This window comes from Talpa europaea (assembly GCF_964194135.1).
Source record: "Talpa europaea genome assembly, chromosome: 10".
Classification (NCBI taxonomy): domain Eukaryota; kingdom Metazoa; phylum Chordata; class Mammalia; order Eulipotyphla; family Talpidae; genus Talpa; species Talpa europaea.
The window spans coordinates 35462107-35476902 of record NC_140077.1 but is presented as its reverse complement, the minus strand read 5'-3'; positions in this window follow the sequence as shown (position 1 = coordinate 35476902).

Sequence of the window (14796 nt, the reverse complement as noted above, 5' to 3'; positions counted from 1 at the left end):
TTTCTCTGAATACTCAGGTTTCTTCCCACATCCCAAAGATGAGCATGTCAGGTTCATCTGTCTGTATAGATTGTCCCAATCTGAGGGGTGTGTGTGTGTGTGTGTGTGTGTGTGAGAGAGAGAGAGAGAGAGAGAGAGAGAGAGAGAGAGAGAGACTGATTGAATGGTATTCTGTCCAGAGTCAGTTCCCACCTTTTGCCCTGAGCTGTTGGGTCAGTTTCACTCAGCTGTGATCCTGAACTGCTATAAGCAGTTTGGAAAATGAATAAATGTATGAGTACACATTTTTTAAAAAAGATTTTAAAAATTTATTTATGCACACAAGATCTGGGGGGGTAGGTCAGAGGTGTGGGGGATGAGAAGACTCACCAGAGACAGAGGGTAGGAGCAGAACAGGTGGATCTACTGAAATACACTGCTGAGGGGAGATTGGGTGAGACAGGAGAGGTCTGCTGTGCCATGTGGGTCAGCTCCCTGGCCGAGGATTGAATTCAAGTTCAGTGGCTGGTGATAGCTTAATAGTGCTGAGACTATAACCCCTGCACCAGCAGGGAGGCCCATACAAATTACTTTTTAACATTAGAAGTGTTTTGGATCATTATTTAGAAATTTGGTGGGTTTTGTCACCATAGATATGCTGTAGGAACTTAACTCTTGTTTATATCAATTAGCATATGGTAAAATGGTTTTCATTATCTGTTGTTTAGCTTAAAATTGAGTTTTCAAGAAGCTATCAGAGATGTTAAGTGAGGATTTGATTATATTTGCTTTTTGTCTCTTTTCCTTCTATTGTTTCTCTGTCTTCCTTTTGTCTCTTGGTGATTTGTTTCTTCCTTTCTCTCTATCTGTTTTCTCTTTTGTAAACCTCAGACTTTGAAAATTGAGCTAATTATATTTTTTGGTCTTTCATTTATTAACATTGTTTCCTTTTCTTTACTATATTTTATCTTTTTGCCCTCATCACCCATATTTATGTTCACAGGGATCCATCCTAGAGCATTAATATCTGAATTTAGATAGATGTCAGTAAAATAAAATCATAAGGTTCACTTTGGCAAGTCTTTTTATTTTATATAAATGGTGTTATGTTAGAGAACTCGTTTGTTTCATTTATTTATTCAATCCTATGATTAAAGAGATTTAATAGCATTGCTGGTCATAAATATCTATTGTCTGCTGGATAATCTATCAAAATCCACAGCAAAAAAAATCTGCATGTTATTCATTATTCTTATGAGGGCATTGAGGCTGCTTCTAACTTTGGTACCATAAGCAATATTTAATGAGCATTCTGTACATACCTCATTTCCTATGTGAGAGTTTCTCCACGGGGCAGTAAGATGGTTAATTTGTAGGAATGAATGTCTTTCATTTTACCACATTGAACCATTTTTCTCCTTAAAAGTGTTTATTAGCAACACATAAAGATTCTTTTTTTTTTTAAAGATTTATTTATTTTTTTATTTATACAAGCATTGGTTATAGTCAGAAGCGCAGGAGGGTGAGAGGATTCACCAGAGTCAGAGCAGGGAGCAGAGCAGGCAGACTGATGAAGTACATTGCTGAGGGGAGCAGTGGGCAGCAGGAGAGGTCTACGTGCCATGTGGGACCCTCATCCTGTGGCCAGGGATTGAACAGGTGCTGCAGAGGCTGTGGGCAGCTTTGCAACCCAGTGCTCAACCACTGCGCCACCGGGGAGGCTCAACATATGTAGGTTCTTAATTTATGTACAGTCTTGCTATTGCATGCTATTATCTGAGCATCAGCTCAAAGTCCAGATTCACATCATCTAAGTCCAGGTGAGTATCAGCCTTTGTGGTGATAGTCCCTTAAGCAGGGTTCTTTGAGTAGAATTTCTTTTGATGTGTGAAATCACAGAGACAAGTTATTTCTTCCTCACATATACAGCATTCAGGATGGCAGCAGCATAGAGTAATCTTTGTAGACATTCTAAAGAGGGAAAATAATAGGCATGGAGATCCACTAGGTCATAGTAACTATGAAATACAGTTGGGCAAATGTTGCCGTTTTTATTAGAAATCAGTTCTATGTCTGCTCATTAATTATTCTTCAAGGTTTTAGGCTAATTCTCTGGCTCTTGAGTCTATTCTGTGAGTCATCCACTCATGTTTATGAAAGGTGGCCTATGTTTGCTGTTCAGTGGTTTTCTCAGTCAGCCTCCTGTTTGCAGATGTTGGGGGACCTAAAGCCTCTTAATTTTGCATTTTTTCTCTCTCTTTCAGTCTAAGTTGGTTATGTTTCTGCAGATAGCATTGTCTTAAAAACTTTGTAGGTCTCCTGTGCATTTGTTTGGGTTCACACCATTAAGCAGAAACACTAACAAAAATCTTTAAGATAAACCCTATTCAACTTTTGGGTTCTATAGAAGAACAACACTCTTTTAAGCTTCTTAAAAGCTCTGTTGTGTAATTTAAAGGACCAGAGAGTCACACTCTTAAAACATTAGCAAAGTATTTCTGTTTTTCTGAATCATACTCAAAAGCACCACTTTTGATTTTTCTTAATAGGATTTTATGCTCACTCCTTCACCTTTGTATTTAGACCCTCTTGTCTTGAGAGTGTCAGGATTTGATCTTTGCTTGCAGTCTTTTCTTAAATTTATTATTGTTTGCCATTTGATGAGACTGGGAATCTTTGAGACCAGAAAGTTCTGATACTTTTGTATTCTTTTCTTTTGCTTATCACTATCTTCCCAGATTTTACTCTAAATAGCATTTATGTGGCATTTTCACCACACTAGCTAGATATCTCCTTAGCTAGATCACTCAGTTCACTAGATATATTCTTAACTTCCACATTATTTCTGTTGATTGTTGTTAAACTTTCTGCCACTACATAATAAGATTTCCTTTCCAGTGGTTTCCAATAAGTTTTCTTTTCTTTCTTGTTTTGAAAGCCCCACAAGCAGCTTCCTTAAAGAAAAATTCCACTAATTATTCTGATTAAGGCAGGTTAACTTTCATTAATGCTTTCTTTTAAGTCCTTTATCTGTTCAATTTCTGTCCACTGTCTCTCCCACATTTAGGTTATTTTGTTTTATAGTATAGCCCACTTTCAGTATTAAAATCTGTACTGTTTATTTATAGCTATATAACAATTTACCCTAAAAGTGAGTAGGTTAAGTCAAAAAATACTTACATTCTCAGAGTCTAATCTGGTAGCAGCTTAGCTGGTGTTTCTGTCTTAGGTCTCTCACAAGGTTGCCGGTTAGCTGCAGGCCATGGTTGTGACAATCTCACAGTCTGGAACATCTGATTTTAAGCTCACTCACATAATTGTTGGTAAACCTCAGTTCCTCACTGGCTGTTGGCTGGCAGCTTAATGAAACCTTGTCATGCAAAACTTTCTGGAGGGCTGTTGAAAATATGACTGTCTTTTTTCCCTAGAGCAACAAATAGAAAGGGGAAAAAGAGAGAAAACCCATAACGAGAGGCACTGTCTTTCATAGTCTATCTTTGAAAATGATATTTTGTCACTTAAGCCATCTATTCCTGGTCATACCAACCAACCCTGCTATATTGTGGGAGACGATCATACAAGACTGTGAATGCCAGGGCAGGTTGCCCTGGGAATTGTGACTACATTTTCTCAACACTATAATTAGACTATCCATTGTTTCCCCATTGAATTTCAGTTATTATCTCCAGCATATAATTTCATGTATAAATATGGGCTAATTTTTGACATTTTTATTTTGTTTCATTTGCCTCTTTGTATTACTTGTAACCTTTTAGTTTGTCACAATTTGTGACCTTTCAATAGTTTATTTTTCTTTCTGGAAGGACATGCAGAAAGTAAATGATTAAGTAGCAGGTCTATAGTTGTTTCTTCTTCCAGGGGACTCCCCTGGGAAAGAAAGACTGTGAGGACTCAGTCAAATTTTCTTGTAAATATGCTAATGACAGCTCTGTTAAACAACTAATGGTTTTTACTAGTGGGAGAGTTTACAGTTTAGTTGTTTAGGGTTATTCATAGTAAGCAAACCTGGGATCTATGGATTTATGGGAAATAGCTCCCTGGGATATGTCACATAAGCTGTATAACTCTGAATCAGCCAACTGAACAGATATTCCCTGCCAACTTGGCAAATAGGTGATCTAATTTTGCAGCTTGTTCTAATTATATTGTTTTTTCCTCCAAGAATGCTTCATATGTGGTGCTGTGATCATTCACAGGAGACACAGTATCAGTTTGTGTCTCTTTCTGTCAATGTCAGCAGTCATTGACAATTCATGTAAAAATGTCTTAATTAATAAATTCCTTAGAGGTTGCTAAATTGTGAGATTCCTTCATTTATTTGTTGAAATATTTCTATGATAAGAAATGTCCCATCATTTCATGTTTGGTAATTGTATAGTTTTTATAGGAAAGGCAGGATAAATGCTTATTTTTCTTTTTATTGATTAATTTTAAAAACAACTTGATTGGTTAACATCCTTCAAAGTTGACCTAATACTATGAGGGCATAGATTTAAACATAGTGTTTAAATTTTCCTTTTTATTGGGTATGGCAAGACGTTTTTAACTCATCTTACATATTTCTGCTCTAGACTAGAAATCAGCTATATTTTGAGGATTTTCCTTAAGAGGGAAATGGTATTCAGAACCCATAATTTGAATGCTAAGGTTCTTAATGCTAATGATTTTCTTCAAAGTTTTGAGAACAAATTATGTTGTTCAACTTCTGAGAAAACATTTTTCTCCTATTGATAAATGAAGTCCTGGCACAAATTCAGTTTGTGTTTCTTTTAATGTAAATAAGCTTGAAGATGATGTCTTCTGTTTAAGGTCCATTTCCTTTTTCTGTGAATAGTCTGTTCATTTCAGTAGCACATTTTAAAATAACAATGCTAGAGTTTATCTTTTCTATTTTTAGCAGTGTTTTATACCAGCAGCTCTTAAAGTGTAATATGGAGAGTCCAGGGGTTCCCAAGGACTGTTTCACAGAGTGTATAAATTCAAAAATACTTTTACACCATTAAGATATTTGCTTTTCCATAGTGACTATCTCATGAATTTTCCATAGTTTATAGGACATGTGCTATTGCCAAGGATAGTATGCAGAAAGAAGTATCTTTTATCTAAGTAGGCATTGCAAAAATTTAATGCAGTGACAATATTGTTAGTAATTATTTATTTCAATTTTTTTGTAATTAGGTTATCAATCTTTTCTTGAGTATTATATGCCATCAGAATTGCCAGTAACATTAGATCTACAATAGGATAATCAAAAAGTATTTTTAAATGCTGAGGAAAGAATTTTGAATTAGTGTTGTACATTCTGTTAAACTACCAGGATGAGTGAGAAAAGGTAATTTTGGATCATGAGATTTCAGGAAGTTTAACATGCAAAGATTCTCCTGAAAGCTGTTGACTGGGGCAGGCAGGGCAGCTTTGCCATTCATTTCCTTGCTAAGTTGATGGTAGTGAGTCATAGGGCAAGGGAGAGCTCCTTGGTTCAGAATAGAATAAGAAAAGCCTCAGAGGAATAAGGAGTCTCCAGAGCTAAGGGCAACCAATTCCAAAGGGAACTAATCAAACACTCTAGGACTAGGGGCTACAGGACATTCCAGAACAAGAATGATAAAGAAAAGTATGCTAAGATAAGGGCTGGGACACAGAGACTTAGTTCTGGGCACAGAGACATTAAGGCAGAGTGAGACCACCAAGAACTAACCAATCACAAAGAGACGGTGGAGCTTTAGAATAATTAGGAAAGAAGGTCTATATTCCCTGAAGCACAACTCCATTTTGGGCTTCCTTGCCCCTCCCTTTATTTCTGTTCCTTTTCTCCTCAATAAGCCTTTTTCTTTCTCTGAACAAATCTGCCTCTTCCCTTGCTTGCCTGAGAATCAGCGAAGTTCCTACTGCGGCTTCGTGAGACACGAACCCGTGGTGGTCTAGTGGCTGGGACTCAGCGCTGCCACTGCCGCCTGGGATCCGTTCCTGGCTGGGAGACTGGGCCTGAAGACCTGACATTACGGTATCAGTTATGATGCTGTTGACCCACACTTATGACACATTTCTTTCTGCAATACTCTAGAAATGATCCACTATTTGTTATGTACTTAAGCAGATTTTTCTTTTTTGGTGAGGAAGGGATACTAAATCCAGAATTTTACTTTGGAACCTGCATATTTAAGCTTTTGGATATCTGAGAAGACACAGTTTGGTCACTACTGGGACTCAGACATGTCCAAAAGACCAGTGTTACCCTCTCCGTGGGGGTATGAGCACATAGGAATGAGTAGAGATCTCGAGTGCTTTTGTGTCGTAGTGACATAGTGTAGCTCACTCCAATTCCACACTCCTAACTGCAGAGCTGCCTTCTTAAGCCATAAAAAAGAACTGTGCAGAAAGAACACTGCTGTGAAAATTCGAGATTGCTTCTGAAAACCTGCTTTTTGAGGACCTGAACCCTGTGAGGTTAACTTCATTCTTATGGAAAATAGCCATCATACATTAAAGATTTTCAGCAACCCCAAACTGAGGATGCATACTGTAGCAGCATTGTGGGAAACACAAATAAAAACAGTCATCCGTTACTGTAATAATAAAACATTATTGTGCGAAAGCTTGGGAACAACCTTGGAGACCCGAGCGTGAGGGCTGCAGCATGCCTTCCACAACTGTGCCTTCACTTCTCATCATTCCTCTCCCCATGGCTTAGGGGAGAACAAACTAATCTGCACACCAGTCTGTCATCTTCATTACCTAGGAGATAAACCAATTCTCTAAGGATTTCTTCCCCTCCAGCCACCAATCCTCCCCTGCAGTTTAATTTGCATTTGTATTACTCATTTGGTTGTTATTTATAAAGTGGCAGAGATTAGGTTTCAGGGTAAAGTTGGATTTGGTGCTGAAGTTCATAACTACTTTTCAGAATTGAAATTTCTTAAATAGGCTCAAATAAAGGGAAATTGTTCTGAGAAGATGCTGACTTGGTTTTAAGATGGAATTTTCTTCCTGCATAATTCCCCATTATATTTGTCTCTCTCCAGTCTGGGTAGTAGGGCTCCTTGAAACCAGAAGCAACATTTTGGAGATATGATTACAAAATGATTGAAGGTGAGCAAATATTTCTAGAGTTATCTGTTTTTATTAAAGAAGGGAGTTTTGAAATCCAACTGGCTGGCTGGCTGCTTCAGAGAAGGGCCTTGCTGAAGCTATTAGCAAGATCTTGGGTTCAGGGTGGTCACCCAAGACAAATTTGCAAATGCCAATTTTTGATTATTAACTTACAGTAGGGGTTTCTCTTTTATGGATTCCAGAACACCTAAGTTCATTAACTGGAGCATTGTTTTCCGAAATGCAGCTTTACCTACGGAAGCAGTTAGTCATTGGTGTCTCATGAGCTGGATTTTACATAAAAGGACTGGGCTGTTCTTGCAGATCTGGGGAAGGAACAGAAGGGTCAGTACTTTCCAATAGACAGGGATTCTAGGTCCTCCTTGTACCGATTATTTTACACTCCTATGAATGGTTGTCAGCTTTTCATCAGCAACACCACACTCTTATCTTACATTTGTATCCTTAGAGGTAGAAAATTCAGCGAAATGCCCAAAGAGGTCCCCTTGACTTAATTTTAATACACATTATTTAAAAGTTTTGGACCCATGATCATTAACCTTTTGAAATTTCTCACTCTACAAATGGATATCATATTAGCAACCACTTTATCTCATAGGGCTGAAATGGGATCAGAAGAAAGAATTTCTGTAAAATGTGAAGTACATGTGTAGCCAGATCCCCTCCATTTTGAAACAACAATAAAAAAACCTCCCTTAGAGTTAAACTCTAATCATCTTTTCTTCTCTCTTTCCTTACTCTCTCCTTATGAAGAACCATAAACTGGCTCCATCTGCATTTCTGGAACTTGGAAAATTGACTGTTACATCCCTATTAAATTTTTTTGCACCCTACTGGGGCTGATAGTGGCATCATAAGCAAAGATCTGCTGATTGCTGAGAAAATACCCTGCTGGGAAAGGCAAACACCTTGATGCACATCACCCAGACTGCCCTGCACTTTGGACATGGAAGCACCAACTCCTGCAATTCTCTCACGTTCCCTCCTGCCTTATAAAACCTCAGCACCCCCACTACTTGATAAACCAAGTTTTGGGGGGTACTTATACCATCAATTCTTTTGATAAACTCAAATAAACTCCTTTTTGTAAAGACATTACTTGTGGATCAGAGATTGGCATTTTGGGCATGAATGAAAGACTCAGTTTGGTCATTTATATGTGTGATATGCAGACTTGGTGGTGGTTCCAACAATCCTCGGTTCCTGGCATTCATCTCCTGATGTGGTCCTCTGTTATAATCACAGGGCTAAGATGTGTAAACTCTAGGATATTGGAGACATCATAAGAAACATGATGGGGTATGATTTCTGAAGCTAGATCATAAAAGGCATTGTGTCTTTCATCTTGCTTTCTTGGATCACTTACTAAAAAGGAAGGCAAGGGACACTCAAGTAGACCTTATAAAGAGGTCCACTTATGGGAACCAGTATTTCCTGTCAATAACTCTGTTAGTGAGTCATTTTGGAAGTGGAGCCTCCAGTCCACTTGGAGCCTTGACAGTCCCAGTCAAGTTTTTAGATGACTGCAATCTCATAGGAGACTCTAAGCAAAATTACCCAAGCAGAACACTCCTGAATTTTTGATCCACAGAAATGCTGAGAAGGTAACTAACTGCCTATTGTTTTAAATTGCAAAATGGTGGGACAATGCTTATTATAAAGCAATAGATGACCAATACAGTATAAAGGTACTTAATAAAACATAGAAATTATTATTATTTCAGTCTAGTCAATTAGATTAGATTTTAGTTTCTTTCTAATCTTGATGTGGGCAAAGTGCCAAGGCAATCAGGGACGACTGTTTAACCATTTCTGTGTGGGCCATTTCTTTGAGTAGCTAATTTGTCTTTCAGTATGCAGTAGTGATTTTCATTAGCTTCACTTATCTTGTGTTATCTTATTATTGTTATCTGGATACTGGCTACACCATTCATTTATGCCAGACAAACTGAACGGGCAAAAAGTTTCAGGATCAAAAATACTGTAGAATAAACATATAAGAAAGCAGAAATGGAACATTTAAATTCTTTAGTTATAAATCTTTGGTTATAGTCTGAGTTCAGGTTCCCCAAAATAGGTCATGGTTATGAGACTGACAAGAAACTAATAAATTAAGATAACAATTAATCCTATTGATTTATATTCCAATTGATAGTGCAAGTCATGCCATTTGGAAAATTGGTTTGTTGCTGAAATGAAATTAGGTTGCAATAATGAGTGACTATGCAGAAATTTTACCCATAAATAGTAAAAGGAAATATCACCCATTTTGGGACACTGGATTACAGAGGAGACTAATACTTGGGGTATCTTCTAGCCACACCTTCCTGCTCCCATAGCCTAACCCATGAAGACATTCATGCTAATGCTGCAGTAGAGGCATGATGCTTAATCATGATGCTCCAGGAGAGCTGGTCGTCTTGAGGCAGGAAAATTGGCTTAAAATTCTAACCTGATTCCTTCCCAACTGTAAGATTGAAGAAACCACCCTCTGCAAGTATGAGTTTGCTCATGTGAAAAATAGAATAATTGCCTCATGAAGTCCTTGGGTTTGAATAATGCGATATAGGTAAGGCCTGGCATGGAACCATGGTAAAAACTGAAGCTGATTGAATAGAGAAATTTAAAATTCCTGGCAGAATCACTGGGCACAAGCTTGCATTACACATATTTCACTCTTCAGTGGACGATTTTTCACTGGGTTTCTTCTCATGGAAGTGCAGTTCAGGAAAAGACTGCATCCCGGGTTTCCTTCCATCCTGATAGGTTCCATGGATTTGGCTTTTCCTCCATGACAGCATCAGTTGTCTTGACTTGCAGTAACATTTGATGGACCTCTGGTCTCCATGAGGTCCTCAAGTTTTCTTTGGGAAGAGATGGTGCTTTTTTAAATTTCTTTCCTTTTTCAAATTCTCAAGACTTAGCACAGAGTAAACTCTTAATAATTAGTTGATAAGGAAATTTATGTTGCAGATTTTTAAAGTAAGCACTTGATTTTGGAACCACAACATGGTTATATAGTGTCTCTGGTCCAGGGGCATGATGCAATTATTAACTCAAAAAACAAAGAAAAACATGAAAGGGATGATAGGTGAAAAAATATGAATGTTTCTTTAGAAACATATCACTGTACTTAGTGACCTTGAACTGAGTCTAATTATGTGGCATTTTAATTTATGCCGATGAATAAACCCGTTATAAAAAGCATTGTGCTTGCATGAACTGCCATAAGGATTTTTTAATAGATGTGCAGATTGCCCAGGGAAAGGGACTTCCCCCAATAATTAACCTATGCTCTGGATTTTGTTGGCACAAACACTTTGTAGCAGTTAATGTATATGCATTTTTTTTTTGTTTGTTTTTTTAGATTGAGCAGGGATCCACAGGGAGCAGAAAAGAAGGTCCTGGCTCACAGTGATGTACATTAGTAACAGACAGGGGGAGACAGAAGGAGGGAAATAGGTTCCTCTGTGTAACTTGGTAAGGATATGTGAATTTCTTAAACTACTTAAATAGAGTGATACAATGTGCTAGTCAATCATTTAATTCATCTGAAAAATTAAATTACATCAGTGACAAAATCTTTTCCTTTACTCAAGTAACTATAAGTGGTCAAGGTTAAAATATTAATTAACACATCTGTTATATCCTCAGTGAATAGTAAAGTGTTGTTACCTTCTGTATTGTCTACTCAGGAAATGGGTCTGGTGACATAGCTTTTAGTAAAGTGAAGCAAACTGGGAAAGAGAATTCCACTATTTTAGTTCCTCATCTCCCAAATGTATTATTTTTAAAAGAGCACTCATTCTTCAAAATGTTCTCAGAACTATTTTCCAGGTTCAAAGAAACCTGGAGACTATTTAATACTAAACTATCCTTTTAGAGGGACACATGGATCTTTTTCTAATGTCAGATGGATTAAAAAAATAATCATAAAAGCAATACAGGTTCATCTTAGGAAAAAAAGCAAACAAAGTCAGAAAAGAGAGATTTCTAAAGACATCTTCGGGACAGTTCAATTTCTTCCTAATGCCATGTTCTAGTCAAGAGTAGAAAACAACTAGGAAGAGCCACACCAGGTTCTATGTATTCTTGTCGGGAGCCAAACTGGCTGATAGCAGAGCTTTAGAGTTGGTGGGTCTGGAACAAATCCCGGTTCTTCCACTTACTATGACACTTTGGGGAAGTGAGAAGATATTTACCATCTCTGTAATTCAGTTTCCTGCTTGTGAGGTTCAATGGAAATAATATAGGTAAAGATTTTAACAAAACATAGGATGGACTTATTTCTATGACAGTACATACAGATTTATCTTACTGTCTTTAATAGTTGTATAGTATTTATTTTTAAGACATGTTATAGTTTTGTGATTTAAGAAGTGTAGAGTGGAAAGGTCTTTTAAAGCATGGGATGAAACTCAGCAATCTTGAAAGAAATGATTGCTGAATTTGACTACATACAAATGAATATTTATAAACAAGAACAAACTTCATGGATAATGTTTGAAGACAAATGACAAAATAGGAAGAAAATTGTAATTCATGGGAAAAAAACCTAATTTTAAAATACAAAGATTTTTTCCAAATAAATAAGTAATGCAATAGAAAAATGAAGTCTGCTGTCACTCATCAGCTCTTTTCACCTGCTCCCCAGAAAGATGAAACATGGTAAGATTTCCCTCAGAGGCTCAGAGCCAGGAAGTCTTATGCAATCCCAAACAGTGGTCTACAAGCCCTGATATTGCTGGTAAAGGGTAAGAAGTAGTCAAGATGCCAAGACCCAGATTAAGTTCCCCTACTTTTGGGGGACCAGTGAAAGGCAACTTTGGCTACTACCTACTGCCTAGAGACCCATAGGAAACTCTCTCTTGCCATGGGGAACAAGGGGGAGGGAGGATTGCTGAGAAAGCCTCATGGAGAGGTCCTGCATTGCCTGATACTGAGGCTAGATTAGGGGAACCCTCAGTTCCCATCAGGACCCCAGTATCTCAGACTGTCTGCACCAGCAGGCTACTGCAGAGCAAGGGCAGAGAGAGGATGGAGAAGCTTCTGCGGTGTAAGGCAGACAGGGATCCCTGACATCTGATGGGGCAGGAACCCTGAGAAAATCCTCCAGCACCATGAGATTTGCCGCAAGCATCAGGAAGCAGCAGTCAACCTCCAAGGAATTTGGATCTGTAGGACCCTGAAGGTAACCTAGCAAACAAAACCCAAAATCTGCTCAACTCAACAGACTGATTTATTACCTATCCCCAACCTCCCATTTCCCGTAGACTGGACACAGATAAGGAGAGAAATTGTACTTTGAAGATAGGCCCGTAGAAATGATCCACACGGAAACCCAATGAAAAACAAGAACAAAGAAAAAAAAAAAATACTGGACTCTCTCTGATTAATGGACCTAAGAATTTAAGATGATTTTATTAAATTACATTCTTGATAAATTATTCTGCCTTGGCCTTTTCCTGTGACTTTTTGGAACTGTTGTCATATTGAAGGATCGCATCAGATGGATGTCCAGTGCATAGGAGAGAAATTGTACATTCCCAAAATGGCAACAGCATTACAAGTTCCTAAACACAAAACAGAGTTGAAAGTAATGAACTGCACAAAGTTTGGTAACTGTGACCTCTAATTTCTGCTGTGATTGAAGACTACAGTGAGGAAATGATGGTTTTCTACCAAAGGTGACTCTATTTATATCATTTCCCTTTGTAATTTTATTGTTCAAACAAATCTACGGACGCAGAATATATTTACAGTCTTCTGCATAGTCATTTTCCTTTACTAGATTGCTTGTTTCAGAACCCACAACCATTTTTTGGCCTTTGTTTCTTCTAAATACTTGACAGGAAGGAAGATTCACTCATATGAGTGATAAAACTAAGGTTGGAAGAAGCTGTATTTTATGTTAAAGAGAGCCAGAAGAAAAAATACCCTAATTTTTTGTCTTTGAATAAACTATAAGGCTGCTCATTTTTTTTTTGTAGCAACTTATCATTTATCATAGCAATTTATCACTGTTCCTTGATTACTTGTGGAAAACAATAAGTCTACATTCACCCAAGGAAAAGATCTGATCTGAATACGAGAACACCATTGGTACATGAAGAGATATTGGTCTCCTGTTTATAGTTGATATTTCCACATTAAGATGAAACAGCTGCCAATTCAAAATTGCAGCCCTCGAGCAAAGCCCCATGGCATTATAAACAAGCACAGGCTCCTGGCACTTTCCAGTTGTCAGCAATAGCACTCACCCTTCTTCTATTTTATTATAGATGTTTTGACCAGGATTTGTAACATGGAGGTAAGAGGGAGATTCACCTGTTCACTGTCACAAAGCACCACGTTGGCTGAGAAGTTAGAGAGAAATCAGAGTAGAAATTTGGTCCACGGAGAATATGATTTTGCCATTTTTCCTAGGGAGGATCCCAGCCTGTCATTTTTTAGGCAGTGTGGTATGTTGGTTAGGCTTAAATATCTAAACAGGCCTACATTTGACTCCTACCTTAGTGAGTTATTAGGTGATGATAGGTCTCAGTTTCCCACATTAAAACTGGGGTAAGATATATATTTTCTTGAGCTGTGATATGGGTTATATGAGATGTGCAGTATCTCTTGGCACAATTCTTGGGTCAAGATGTATATATTTGGTACTGAAGTAAGGAACTGAGTTGATCTTGTGGCCCAAAGGTAATACAAGACCACCATGTTATGAAATATGCCAATCATGTTTTTTAGGGGGGTGGGATACACTCAACAGTAGTGGAAAGCAAGAGAGTCAGCTTGGCTGGGGAACCTGGTGGCAGGGAGTAGGTGATTATGTGGTTGTCAATGAGTCATGGAGAAGTCTGGTAGGAGAAGACAGGGCCCAGACCAGGAATAGTGTTCTGAAATATCAGAGTGCTAGCTGTAAATCATACTAATGATAAGGAAATATACTAGAGTCATGTTGGGAAAGAGTACAGAAGAAGCTACCCTAGTAGGGACTATGTAGGCCATGCACAGGAGATCTTATATTAAAAGAACAGGGATTAGTCATTTTCTATCAATTGGGTCTGAGATAAAATCTGAGCTGAACAAGCATTCTTTAAGTCCCTCCTTGGTGAGGAGTACAGGGCCTGGGGCAGGTTGAGACTGTGTGAGGGACTTAAGTGGCTTGCATGGGGTGGGAGAAATAAAGCTGTGCAGAGACCTAAGCAGGAACTGCAGACTCAGGTCTTGCACTCACAATCTCTGAAGAACATTGTGTTTTTCTTCCAGAAGCCAGTAGCTTTCACATCTCCTGTTTTACCTGCATTGCTTAAGTTTTATTCTCTACTACATATGGATACCTATTGCTAAGGGATGATGGGTAGGTTAAAATTGAATAGGTTCAGCATAACTTTCCAACAAAACGCTCCACTTAAAGGCTGCCTTTTTTTCTCAGAATTGTTATTCTGCATTTTGGAAATCAGTCTCTCTCAGGAAGAGTAAGTTTCTCCCTGTTGCACAGATGTCGATGAACTTGCAGATAGTGCTCTATATTTACAACAGAGGAGAAGATTTTGCCTGTCTCTTCTCAGGAGCTCTTTGCTTAGGAAACTGGCTGTGAGGGGCATCACTAGAGAGCCAGGACTGTGTTCTCTGGGAAACCTCCTGCTGGTTCAAGGGACATGCCCTCTCTTCTCACGTACTTGCAAA